The sequence below is a fragment of the Thamnophis elegans genome, chromosome 7, assembly GCF_009769535.1.
Source record: "Thamnophis elegans isolate rThaEle1 chromosome 7, rThaEle1.pri, whole genome shotgun sequence".
NCBI lineage: Eukaryota > Metazoa > Chordata > Lepidosauria > Squamata > Colubridae > Thamnophis > Thamnophis elegans.
In genome coordinates this window covers 60,080,849-60,094,258 of record NC_045547.1, presented here as the reverse complement: position 1 = coordinate 60,094,258, position 13,410 = coordinate 60,080,849, and positions in this window count along the sequence as shown.

The window sequence follows — 13,410 nt, the reverse complement described above, 5'->3', positions numbered from 1 at the left end:
ACATCATTAAGTCGTATCTTCATGGTCAGATGATAATAATTCATGAAAAAGAACAAAAGCACAAAAAAAAAACAAAAAAAAAAAACATAAGGGCAGAAGTTAAACAATTTAGCACATACCCAGGCAACTTATTCCACATTATTAGAGCTTTTATGAATGCTAAACAGGAAATTTGGGAACACACTAGAAATTTTCATTTTTCAATATTCATTGAGCTGTAGAAGATAGCTATATTGAGAATAATATGAAAGATTTAAATTAATAGTCTCTGCACTACAACAACTGCAACAATGTCATATCATTTCATTAACGATTCATTTCCTTCCATTGGACTTATTAAGGGTGCTCAGAATAAAATATATAGTAGTTCTAACTTAGTCAATCAACTTTTTAAAACAGTATAAATTGAGTCAAATATAACTGAGGAGGAAATTAATCAATTTTTAATATAAAAATATATTTTCCAAACATTAAACATAGTTTGGTCTTAATTTAGTTGCACCTTTAAAATGATAAAAAATTAATGATCGTTTAAAATTAGTTTAAATTACTTTTTATATATATATGCTCTTCCTTCCTTCCTTCCTTCCTTCCTTCCTTCCTTCCTTCCTTCCTTCCTTCCTTCCTTTCTTCCTCCCTCTCTCCCTCCCTCCCTCCCTCCCATCCATCATCGAACAAAGCAACATCTCATATGTTGAATAAAAATTGAGATACAATAAAAATTGACAGTTTCATGATGAATATACACAGTTAGAATCTAATACTATTTTGCTCCACACTTCCACTTTCAATTGCTCTCACTTCTGTTATGATGAAGTGTTTTGAGAGATTGGTAAAGAACTATATTGTTTCATGCATTCCCCCTACATTTGACTCATAACATTTTACTTATTGAAGAACTGCTCTATAGATGATGAACTTTCTTGTGTACTTCATTTTAGTTTGGTGCACCTGGAGGAGAAGAATACTCATGTGTGAATGCTGTTTGTTGTTTTTAGTTTGACATTCAATACAATTATTCCTCAGCATTTGGTGTTCAAACTGGGCCCGTTAGGTTTTAATACTTCATGTAACTGGATACTTGATTTCCTTGTTGATTGGCCCTAGTTTGTGCAAGTTGGAAGAAAAGTTTCCAATGCCACCTGCTTGAGTACTGGTTCCTCACAGCTGTGACTTGAGTCCGTTACTGTTCACCTTGATGACTCATGACTGCTGTGACAAGACTGTGATAAATCATGTTGTGAAGTATGCAGATGACACGGCAATAGTGTCATCTACTAGTAGTTATCCGGGATGGTAATGAAGATTCTTATATGGAAAAGATGAAGGCTTTGGTGGACTGATGCAATAAAAATAATTTGGTTTTTGAACGTTAACAAAACAAAGGAGATCACTGTTGGTTTTAGAAAGAACTGGCATAGTCATACTACATTTTGTATCATGTCTGCAGCTGTGGAAGTGGGTCAATAGTATTAGGTATTAGGGAGTGCAGATAACCAACAATCTGACTTCGTCTCTTCCTATGTTACCTTTAGTAAAGTGTGCAAACCAGCATTTGCATTTTCTGCGTCGGATGAGGAGAGCATATCTTTCTCCTTCTGTCCTGGCCACTTTTTATAGAGGCATGAATGAGAGCATTTTAACAAACTGCATCACTGTTTGGTTTGGTGGCAGCAGTGCCTCAGATAGAAAGTCCATTCAGAGAGTGGCAAGGACAGCAGAGAAGTTTATTGGAAGCTCGCTTCCCGTTATTCAGTATACTGTTTATAAGCGCTATGTGCTTAGAGCTCAAAGCATTGTTGGAGACCACATACCCACTTCATGGTCTATTTCTGTTGCTCTCCTCTGGGAGGAGGTTTCAAAGTATCTATAGCAGGACAACTAATTCTGTAACAGCTTTGTTCCTCATACCATCCATCTTGTAAACTCGCAGGATTATTTTTTCCCCACTATGTATATGTATACATTTGAACTAGTCCTATGCCTCCTCATAGAATTGTTGTCAGTCTTATCTCTCTTGGGCTATAAGAAAACTCTGAACATCTACCTGTTTCATTTGACACAGGAAAAGGATATTCTTTATTGAAAATTGGAATTTCAGCTGCATGGTATTTATTTCATTTATTATTAATTTCATTTATTAAATTTATAGGCCGCCTAATCCCGGAGGACTCCAGGCGGCTTGCAACGAAAGAAGAAAAAAAGAAAAGGAAAATAAGTTAAAAAAATAGTTTAAAATTCACAACACACATACATTCTAATCGGGGCTGGACCTTAACACTAAGGTCAACAGCCCCAGGCCTGCCAGAACAGCCAGGTTTTAACGGCTTTCCTGAAGGCCATGAGAGTGGGTAAGGTCCGGACCTCTGGGGTAGCTGATTCCACAGGGACGGAGCAGCCACAGAAAAGACTTTTCTCCAAGGGCCCGCCAGCTGACACTGTCCGGCTGACGGTATCCGAAGGAGGCCCACCCTGTGGGATCTTATCAGCCATTGGGAGGTATATGGCAGTAGGCGGTCTCGCAGATAGGCTGTTCCTAAGCCATGTAGGGCTTTAAAAGTAATAACCAACACCTTGAATTGCGTCCGGAGACCAATTGGCAGCCAGTGCAGCTCGTGGAGGACAGGTGTAATATGTGTGTATCTCGGTACACCCAATATCACTCGCGCGGCTGCATTCTGGACTAGCTGTAGTCTCCTAACGCTTTTCAAGGGTAGCCCCATGTAGAGCGCATTGCAATAATCAAGCCTTGAGGTGACAAGGGCCTGAGTGACCGTCTGAAGTGCCCCCCTGTCCAAGTAGGGCCGCAATTGGTGTACCAGGCGAACCTGGGCAAAGGACCCCCTGGTCACAGCCGACAGATGGTGTTCAAGTGTCAGCTGTGAATCCAGGAGGACCCCCAAATTGCAAGCCCTCTCCGAGGAGTGTAAATTTTATCCCCCAAGGATCAAGGATGGACTGTCTGAACTGTCCCTCGGGGGCAACATCCAAAGCCACTCGGTCTTATCGGGAATTTATTGGAAATTATTTATTTCTATGCTTATATATACTTGGAGTACTTGGAGTATTCTGCAATGTATGCTTACATTGTTAGATATGTAGAGCCCTGTATGGGTGGCATACAAGCAATGTGAATCAATCAATCAATCAATTACTGTAGACTGCATTTTTTATTCATTTCAAATGAGTAAATATCAAACAAAAATACCCTGGTTTTATTAGCAGAGAGGCACCAGATTATTACAAGTTATTACTACTATTATTAATAGTTACTACTACTACTACTACTACAATTAGTTACTAAGAACTAATCCCTGATACGGGCTCACATCCTGTGCTTAGAAAACAACTGAATAGCTTTATCATGTGAAAGAGAAACTGTCCTGCCAAACCTATTTGCAAGAAAGATGAGAGCTAGTTATGCTGTTTTGTTTGGAGAGATAGAGGCTTTTAGGTAGCCAAAGCCTTTTCTCAATTGTTGATTTCACTCATCAGTTGCTTCTGAATGGCCAGATTTTTTTTCTTATTAATAGTTAATTGGTCGTCCATCTCCTGGCATTGGTTGTTTAGAGAGCTAGAAGCTTTCAGGTAGCCAAAGCCTTCCCTTTATTGTGGATTTCATTCATCAGTTGTATCAATGTGGCCAATGTGTTATTAATAGTTAATAGGTCATATATCTTCTGGCATTGGCTGTGACTATAAGGACAGAAAAGTGCACCTGTGGAAAAGTGATAAGTTGTCTTCTGTTCTGTCTAGCTGCAATGGACTGTCAGAATAACATTGAGAGACAGGAGGAGCTACAGCCTTGACAGTGGTCAGGCAAAAGAGACCTTTGGAGGAATGTGAGCAGAAAAGCATCCCTAGTTTTCTAGAAATTAAAGGCAGGGAGGGGAGGACATGGTTTCAAATTTGCAAGATTCTTACAGTAACCTTATTAAAAAGATTGTGTTGGTAATCAGATTTCCATTCTCTATTTCATCATTTTGCAAAAAAAAAAAAAAATAACCAATGGGATTAAAGCCTAGGAGATGACAAATTGTGAGAAATATTGCTTTCCACAATTATTCTTGCTTGGGTTATGATTTAATGTTGAATGTCCACATGGAGGTCTACTTGGAACATTTTCACCAAGTCATGCAAATGCCATTCCCTTAGTGCAGAGATGGAGAACATGAATGTACAAAACTAATTGAGGCATTTAATGAAAGATTCAAGGACGTGAAAAGTAAATAAATAGAATTGAACATCTTTGCCAAACCATTCAATAGGGAAGCAGCTGATGTGCCAGATAACCTACAATACAAAATCATTCAGCTGCAAAGCAATGATGAGCTGAAAGCTAGGTGCAACAACCTCCCACTGATTGAGTTCTATAAACATTACTTAAGCAATGTTGAATTTCTCACTTTGAGGAGACATGCATTGAAATATGCATCTGTGGTTGAAACAACTTACTGCTGCAAGCAGTTCTTTTCAAAACTTACTATTGCAAAAAATTGACTGTACTCCAGACTGCCTGTTGCAAACCTGAAAAATCAGTTGTGAGTAGCAATATCATCGATATCATCTAACATTACATGCCTCACCAAAGAGAAGCAGTTCCAGCCATCACATTAGGGGTGAGTTAATTAAATGTTTGACCAAATAAAGCAGGCTAATATTTAAGTTGATAATTTTGAATAGCTGATAATAGAGCTCCGTATGGATCTGCAGCTCTGTTATCAGCTGCAGAGGCCTTCAGGAAAGCCTTGCTGGCCTTGCTGGATGAAGAATTTCCTGAAGACCTCTGATAGGGAAAAAGAGGCCATGGTTGATGCACTCAAGTGAGGTGATTTAGTGGATGACATCCCCCAAAATAAGATATGGTGCCATTTTTGGTGGTAGTATATATGTATATGAATGACAGGGTCTTATTTTCAGGGAAACACAGGTATTATGTGTATAAGGATTTCCAAATTTATCACACTTTTACCACCAAACTACATATTTTGGGCATAACTATTGCCTCAGGTATAGAGAGTACCTATTATTATGAAACTTGGAGATGCATTTCAGTGACAGTTCTCATTAGTAAACAAACAGCTACACTGAGCAAGTGAACCTGGGGCTAAAATGAGCCAAAGAATTGGCTTTTCATTGTGCAGAAAATTCTAGAGAACTATAGCAACTTATAACAGCAATATGAACCTGTTGAAGAGTTTACTTTAAGCTTGTGCTTAGTACTCCGATTCTAAAAGAAACAGAATCCTATCAAGTATGTACAGGAACTCACGACAAAGAAAGTAAAATTCTTGCAGAGATTCTGAGCCAGCAGTTTCATCACAAAGAAATAAAGCAGACCATGTTACAGAAACCTGATGGGATGAAACCCCCACAAATGGAACATACATCTAGAGGGATTTAAATTATTTAAAAGAAATAGATCAAATAATAAAGAAGGTGTAGTTGCACTATATATAAGTAACTACATTTCTACAGAAATAGGGTACAATAATGATGAAAACTGCCTTGAATGCATTTGAGAAAATATAAAAGGAGAAACAATAACATTGTCATAGGTTTATACTATAGGCCACCCAACCAAACAGAGGCAATAGATGTACTTTTTACTAATCAGTTAACTAAGATATGTAGGAAGCACACTACGTTACTATTTTAATGTAGTGGTGGGGGACTTTGACAACCCTGACATCGACTGGGAGACAAACTATGAACCAAGTGGAAGATCAAACAGGTTCTTGACAAACCTAGTAGACAACTTTGTTTCCCCAAAAGTAGAGAAGGGAGCTAGGGGATCAGCCATATTGGACTTAATTCTCACTAACAGAGATGAAATGATAGAAGCTATAGGAAGTTTGGGGGAGTGATCATGCAATATTGAAATTCAACATTATGATGAATTAAAGTCTTGGACTTTAAGAGAGCTAATTTCAATAAACTTAGAGAGAGCTTGGGAAGGATTCCATGGAAAGGACTCCTCAAGGGGAAAACAACTCAAGAAGCTTGGTAAAATTTGAAAAGTGAGATTATAAAAGCCCTGTCTAGTACAATACCAACGAAGAAGAAAAGCTCTCAAAAGAAACCAGCCACATGAAGAACTCTCTGATAAATTGAAAAACAAAAAAGGACAAGTATAAAAACTTGAAAGGGGGGCACATAACTAGGGCAGAATATCAGCAAATAGTGCAAGTCTGCAAAGATGAAGTGAGGAAAGCTAAGGTTCAAAATGAACTAAGGCTTGCAACAGAAGTCAAAAATAATAAAAAAGAGAGCTTCTTTCAGCATGTGCAGTATCCTGCAGAATAAGTATATTAGGCAGTAGGAGGATCACTGGAGAAGGGTTTTTTTTTGCAAACCTCAATATCTGGGAAATTATTAATGTAAGATATATTCCTCAGATAACATGATCTTGACCAACTTCCTCTAATATCTGGACATTTGGTATGCAGCTTCGTCATACATAAATTTTATTCATAACATATAGTAAAAAATGAATATTTATTTATTTAAATCTTTTCTTTCTAAAATACACCTTTACCAAAACTTTTCTAAAATAGCTTGTTGCCTAGATTTCTGAGCCACAAGAGATGGACTTGAGTAGACATCATCTGTTACATTACAGAACTGATCTTCATTTTAAAATGTGTTTCTCTCAAAGTAACAATTGGAAATTAGATTTATTTGGAGTATTCGAGACTTGATTGATAAATAAATTATGATCTGAATATTAATCATGGAACTATAGATCATTCCATTTCACCCTAAAATTTAAAAAGATCAAATTTCTCTAGTCTCACAACATAAACAAGGTAGTGCATTGGTCCATCTAAATCAGTATTGTCTTCACCGACAAGCATCAGATTTTCAGCAGGAGACTTTCCTTGCCTTATCTGGTGTTGGTTAAAACTGAATGTTAAATCTTCTATATTCAAAGCATGTAGTTTACCACTGAACTTCAACCCTTCTGATTCACAAAGTGTAACTGAAAGTTAAGAGCTTTGGAAGCAAAAGCAATCTAAGTGGAAAAGTAGGTTTTGTGTGTGTATAAGGTTCCAGTGGCAGTCTTCAACACCTTTGGGTAATGTGTATCTTTGGAATAAAAATATTTAGAAATCCTCTCTCTTCAGAAAAGTCTCTTTGAATCTTTGTGCTACAATTCCAATGCTCCAATTAATTTAGCCTTGATTATAAGTCAGCCTTTTCCAATATAGTTTCATCATTGGTCCCTTAATGAACATCATGCAGTAGTCATTTATGTCATATCGAAATTTCACTGATCCTCACACTAGCTTCTGCCTTCCTTCAAAGTAGTCAACATACAGTATGAGCAATAATTCCTGTTCCTTTTGCTTCCATTATCCTAGATATTCTATGTTTTCTAATTCCATCTCCTTCTTTCACAAATTCCCCTAGTCTTCCATCCATACCTCAACACTGATGCACATCTTGAAAGAAAAAAAAATAGAAATGTAACTGACGCTCTGCTTTGCAAGGAAATCCTCCATCCTCATTTAAAATTATCATTAAAAATGCATCGATATGTGTTCATTGCAGCTTGCCGCTCATTTTTAGATGAAGTAGAAAGACACATATTTTGTGATAGCTATTACTTTTTAAAATTCCATTTAGTCATGTCCAATTGTTAAGTGGAATAGCATGGGAATAATAATAGGAAGAACAAGTCATGTCCAGTTGTTGGAGATTGCCTAGATCCATGATGGCACATGTGCCCGAAGTGGCGCATGGAGTCATGTCACCTGGCACATGTGGTGTTGCCTGTTCCTCTTCCGGATTTCTGGCATGCATGCGCCGCGACAATCAGCTGCCTTGTATGACCAGCAGTGCCAGAAACCGAAAGAGCTGGTCTTCTGTTTTCTGGCGTGAGCATGTGTGCTGGCCAGCTGATCAGCATGTGCATATGCATGGCAGTAACCAGAAGACTTGCTGGCCAGTGCGCAAGTACTTTATCTGGTGCATGCATGCACCCTGGGCAGTTCCTCTTCCTGGTTGTGGCCCAGACAAGTCCGCACATGCACGCAAAGTTCTCCCTTTTTGGCACTCAGTGCCCCGCATGTGCATGCACGCGCTCCCTTTTTGGCACTTGGTGCCAAAAAAGTTCCCCATCACTGGCCTAGACAGTCACTGCAGTTTTCTTGGCAAGGATTTTAGAAGTGGTTCATCATTCCCCACCTCCCAAACCTGAGAGAAAGTGTCACCCAGTTGGCTTTGTGCCTAAGGTGAAATTAGAACTCGCAGTCTTCCAGTTTCTAGCCTGATGCCTTAACAACAACATTAAACTTATTAATTCATAACTAATGAAATGTAGTAATGAATGACATAATAAGTCTGTTTCTAATTGTTTTATATACAAGTTACTAGACAGTCATAATAGGGGCAAGGAATTAACTTTTTTTGAATAATCTTTCTATATAAATGAAAATTTCAAACCAAACTTTTTGATTGATGAACATTGCCACCAAATAAGAAAGTGTGTACTAATATGTCCACAGTTTTCCCTCTAGCACAAGTTACTGTTCCTTGCATAAATGTGTAGCAATCTTACAGGATATGTCTATATGTTAAATACCATCTGTGAATTATTTTTATACTTGTTGCCTAGTTTTGGTGACTCCATGAACTCTGGACTACCTAATCTCAAATATTCTTATCAATAGGTCTCCATTGTAACTTCCTTTAAATTCACTAAATTTCCAGTTTCTAAGGAATGTATACACATAAAGATATTTGATATTTTTGTACTCATGTCGTAAAATTAGTTTCCTATAATTATTGATAGTATTTTAAATTCTGATTTAACTCTAGAATTAGAAATGAACTGCATAATTCATTGGATCTGAAATTCAGTCCCCTCTGCATCTTTCGTTAATTGCTCCCTGTCTGGCTTTACTTTATTATGTACATTACTTAGTCCAGTGGTTCCCAAAGTGGGTGGTACCACCCGATGGGGCTCAGTGGGATGACTTAGGGGGGCACTAAGAGGCAAGAGGGGGCGGCAGGGGGCACTAAGAGGAAAGGAAGGTGGCAGAGGAGTGCTGGAGGTGGCCCCCTCGCAGGGCTCAAGACTGTACTTGGAATGACAGGGCCATAGAAGGGGATATAGTGTGTTGTGTGTAAATAACAAGCTCGAGAAAGGCCATCCAGCCTCCAGCAAGAGCCTCATATCAGTGATAGGGAAGAAAACGGAGAAACGCACACCTATGGGTGCATTTAAAAGCAAAGCAGAGAAGCCAATTCATTTCTTTCCCAAGGCTCCTTCTCCCTGCTTGGGAGCTCCTCTCAAAATCCTTACCTACAAAGCAAGGGCTTTGCCTGGCTATTCCGTTTTGTGCCCTTCTTCTCTGATTTATTTATTTTTTAAAAACCCGGATTGAAAAAAGTGATCCAGGGTCACTGTAGGATCCGAGCTTCTTTCGGCGAGTTGAGGCACCAAAGCCGGAGCATATCGGCCTCCGGTCTGCTTTGCAGCCCGGAAGTGGGAGAGCGGAGATGTGGGTTCCTAAGCCCAGGAGGGAGGGAGGGAGGGAGGGAGGGAGGGATGGAGGGAGAGAGGGAGGGAGGGAGGGAGGGAGGGAGAGAGAGAGAGAGAGAGAGAGAGAGAGAGAGGAGAGCTGCTGAGTCTCTTTGCAAGAGGAGGCAGAGGATGGGCTGTCTCTCTTTCTCTGCCGGCCTACACTGGAGCAGCACCCCTTGCCAGCTGGCAGCGCGGAAGAAGGGCACCACCTGTCCCACCGTTAGAACCTCTGTTTCTCTCCCACCCACCTGCCCGCCTCAGCCCACCGCATGTCAAGCCTGCAGCACACCCTCACCTGCTTCGGCCCAGGCCCCGCTGGTTTCATTAAGTGCGGAGCAGGTCAACGGTGAGGTGGAGCAGGTTTTGAGGGAAGGTGAGCATGCAAAGGGGGCTGCAGGGAGACCTAGTGATGCAATGGCAGAGGCCTTCCTGCATGGCGACAGAGCTTTATTCTTCTCCAAAACCATGTCTTCCCTCCCTCCGCCCCGCCTCTGGCCCAGATTTTACTGCCACTGCCCTTTCTGCTGCCGGTGCTCGGGCTGCTCCCTGGCCCCAGAGAGATGAGCACCCTGCCAATCATAAATACAGCAGGGAAGCTGAGGAGGCGGGTGGGAAATACATGGGGGTGGGGAAGGAATCCGTCTTACCCGCAAGGGAGATTTGCGTGACAGTAAATGGAATGATTTCATTGGAAGTCGGGAAGAAATGGGCCATTTCAATATTTAAGGTTTAAATCTAGAAATCAGGGGTTCTAGTTTTGGGTAACACAAGTTCCCCCTGTGGCTTGTGCAGACAAAAAGAAGACCAGAGTCTTGAGCTCTTCCTCTGCCTGTAACCAGGTTTTTAAAAACGGGGATCCTTCGTGTTATAGCCTAGTAACATCCTGGAGTTCTGCCTACAATTTGGGAAATAGCTGATTGCCACTTCCTTTGAAAAGACATTCACTTCATCAAGCCCATCCATCACATTAAGAATTTACTGACCAGTGAAGTAGTTACTAAATTTTACTGAATTTACTAAGTTACTAGTTTCTAAGGTTCTTGATAAATGACTATCAGACTTTGAAAACTGGGTATCATTGGATCATGTTCAACAATTTTGTTGAATTAACATTAACTAAAAAGGTTTTTAAACTGGATTTTGAATAAATGTGCAATTAATTGTTAGTTTTGAATGTTACTGTTACTATCTTCCTTCCGTCATGCAAACCGCCCAGTCACATGACCCACCCAGCCACGCCCACAAAGCTACACCCACAGAATCAGTAGTAAAAAATTTGAATTCCACCACTGGGTGGGGGGGGCACTGAGGATCAGTTTGTAGCACCAAGGGTTTGGGAACCACTGACTTAGTCTATAGAGACTTGCTCTATCACATTACTTTTGCCCTTGTCAAAAAATAAAGGATGGTAAATAAAAAGAACCAATGGGTAATGAATTAGGCATTTCTGATTCCTCTTGTACTGTAGATCATTGGGTGGTTGTTTGAAGAAATATGCTCTTCACCTAATTTTTTACTTGGTGTACTACATTAAAAATGTAGTAAACTTCCCATTTCTGTTTTACATTCCTTGATTTCCATAATCATATTTTGTTGCATAATGTTCATTAATTGTTTAAACTGAAAAATTTCAAAATACCATTTTAGGATAGGCACAGGCAGGTGCTTCTTCTTCACATGGTTATGAATAGAATTTTTCTGGTTTGAAAGTTCTTTTCCTCATGTATAAAATACATGGATTGGCAAAGAAGGCAGCATAGCAAGCTGCCAACATCTTTACTGTACTTTGCATTCTGCAAAGTTATTGATGGCATGCCAGATGAGTTGTTAATCTTACCAAGCTATCACTATTGCAGCTGTATCTTATAAGGTAGAATATACTACATAATGTAATTGAATTTGAACAAAATTCAGCAATGTTTGCATATGTTCTGATGAACAAATGCATTATTGGGAAGAAACAGTGGGAGGCAGTGAATTCATAATAATAATTTTAAAAAATAGAAAGCAGAGCAGAAGGGGAAAAGGTGATAATGGCAAACATTAATATCTGACTTACGAATAGATTCCCCAGGAGCAAAGAGAGAATTCTTTTTACCTTGAAGCATCTTGACAGGCAAAAACGCACCTTGCCTGGTTGTTGAGTGAAGCAGAGAACATGTATCACACTCACTGATGACTGACACTAATAGACATAAAAAGTGAATATGATTTAATACTATCTAGGGTCTGTCACACCATGCCATTATATTAGGAACATGCTTGAAAATCAGCAGAGAGATAAAGAGCTGAAAAAGTAGCTGCATTTTCCCAGCTCAAAATGTCTTAGGCCAAAGATTACAAAAAGATGGGTTAAGGTTTAGGCCCGCAAAGAATTTTTATGGCAGCCAGGCCAATCTTGTATTGGAATGAAGGAGAAAATGGGTCACTTTCTTCATAGGAAGTCTCTCTGTCCAACCACAGTGTTGGATTATCTAACACAGGATTGCCTATCTCTGCAACAGTTTGAGACAACAATCTTTCCTAGAAAATGTCAAATATTAAATCTGAGCAACTTCTTCAGCAAACTATATATTCTACTATTAGATCTATACCTATGGCACTATAACAGCTCACTGTCTGGGGAATACGAAGCACTGTGGTAATATAATAAGGAAGGGAAAAGTGGTTTAAGACTCATAAAGAAGATCAGGGAAAAGGTGAGCCAATTCTCTTAGGGCTTTGCAAGAAGATCAAAAGGGGTCTAAATATTATGAGGACAAAGATTTCACAAGTCTATATAAACTCTAAGTGAGAACTTGAGTTGGAGGAACCACAGTTCAGAATGGAGTGACTTAATTATTGGGCATATCTGAAATGTTCAGTAAAAGACCTCTGGCATTAGCAACTAGGTTCAAAGGCTTAAAATGAAGCTGGAAAAAGAGATGATTCCCTGAAGGAGTCACAGACTGGTGCTTGTCCAACTTTTCCAAATGAGAACCAAAACAGTGAACAGTAAGATATAAGAGGGTACAAAATAAAGACAATTTAACGGACCAACAATCAGATTAAATATCTATAAATGTCATTGCTGAAGTTTACCATACATAAAAATAGTGCATTCAGGAATCTTTTTCAAGCTATCCATACATTAATTGTAAAATGTATAATAAATGTATTAAATTCTAAATTGCAAGAAAGCTTGTAGTCCCAAATATTTCTATATTTCTCCCAAAATATGTGTGGATGTGTAGATTTTACAGATAATGGTGGAGAAAATAGTGAAGAACAACCACCTGCATTTTCAGCCATGTACTATTTGGAGTGGCAAGACCCCTTTCTTATCACTTCCTGACAAGCAGACAGTTGATTAACTGAAACTTATAGTGAATTACAAATCCAAGATAAAGAAAACATACAAGTAGTCTTTTAGATCACAGACTTCTTATACTCTTCTTTTGCTTTGCTTTGATTAAAAAATAGAAATACAAAACCTGGACTACTGGGAAATATTGGAGCTGCCATATATATATAGCTATGATAGGTCGGTCTATCAGTTTATGTCTCCTGAGCAGTTTACTGTACTTCTGATGTTCTATATATTTTCTTGCACTGTTTTCTTTCCGTTACTATATAGTGGTGACTCCAATGCATTAAACATGCATAACATTGAATTTGAGACTTTCAAGCTATGTAGACTTGTAAGCACACAGTGGCTTCGTCTTAAGGGTACTTCAATAGCTGTTATGACCTAGGGTTGGTGCGCAAACAACCTGTGCTAGGCAGAAGCTTGACAACTTTCATTCAACTGCCATTCTCCAATCCAGCAATTCCCGCTCTGTTCTGCAAGGTCTGTGCCCCCAGGTTACCCTTACAGTCCAAAAGCAAGGCACTAACAC